The 936-nt window shown below is 37.9% G+C and overlaps 1 protein-coding gene across 1 annotated transcript in view; it reads left to right on the forward strand.

Moving 5' to 3' along the window:
* LOC138015299 (dorsal-ventral patterning tolloid-like protein 1) overlaps nucleotides 1-253 on the forward strand; it is a 27,366-nt gene extending 27,113 nt beyond the window's left edge. The window contains exon 6 of the mRNA XM_068862287.1: nucleotides 1-253. This exon is cut by the window's left edge and continues 292 nt beyond it. The gene's annotated coding sequence lies outside the window, so the exon portion shown is untranslated.
* Nucleotides 254-936: the final 683 nt, after the last annotated feature.

Below are 936 nucleotides of genomic sequence, written 5' to 3' on the forward strand. Positions count from 1 at the left end.
AGCTAGCTCCAAAACTCTCAATATTAGAGAGATTTAGCATAATCGTATAATTGAAACCAAACGAGGATAACCTCATATTCATTTGGTGAAACGTCAAACAACAGGCTGGGTGAAGGGGTAGTTTCTAAAGAAACTGTGGTGCTGCGTCGGTGGGGAAGTAGTATACAAAAATTTGGTTATATCAACGGAGTTGATAATGTAAATTGGCCACCGTACAGAGATTCTAAAAGCTGACGTTTCGAGCGTTAGCCCTTCGTCAGAGCGAATAGATTCGCGAATAGGTTCGCTCTGACGAAGGGCTAACGCTCGAAACGTCAGCTTTTAGAATCTCTGTACGGTGGCCAATTTACATTATCAACTCCGTTGATATAACCAAATTTTTGTAGACTGAAATCTGAGTTTTGCCAAAAATCAAAGAGATTTCGCGGCTTATCTTCTTTCTTGCATGTTAGCTACAAACATAGAAACCCTTCTTAAAAGTGAAAGACAAGTTAGAATAAGAAAATGTTCATGCTTTTATTACGAGCAACAGTCTGCCGTTTTACCGCGAAAACACGGATGCATAAAGCTTCCGCGGCCGGGAATTAGTAATGGTATAATTAATCGGGCGAGTAATTTTAACCTTCGAGCACGATTACTTCCTGAATTGTACGACACAATTAATCTTTAGTTAACTATGACAAAATACGAGAAAATGACGGTGACACAATTTTTATAGCTTAATCTGCTCAACTTTTCTTAGTATTGTTTTTATAGCTCTGGAAAAAGATACATAATGATTCAGGAAAACTAGCTCCCGCTTGGTGACCCGTACAACTGTCCAATTACAAACTGTCCTATTATGTTGATAACCAATCAGATTCGAGGATTTTGTTATAGTTACGATTAATAGTTAAATTCAACAGCCTAGTTCTGTTTTATTCGCCTTTCAAGTCT

Source organism: Montipora capricornis, chromosome 9, assembly GCF_036669925.1.
Source record: "Montipora capricornis isolate CH-2021 chromosome 9, ASM3666992v2, whole genome shotgun sequence".
In the NCBI taxonomy this organism is placed as follows: Eukaryota; Metazoa; Cnidaria; class Anthozoa; order Scleractinia; family Acroporidae; genus Montipora; species Montipora capricornis.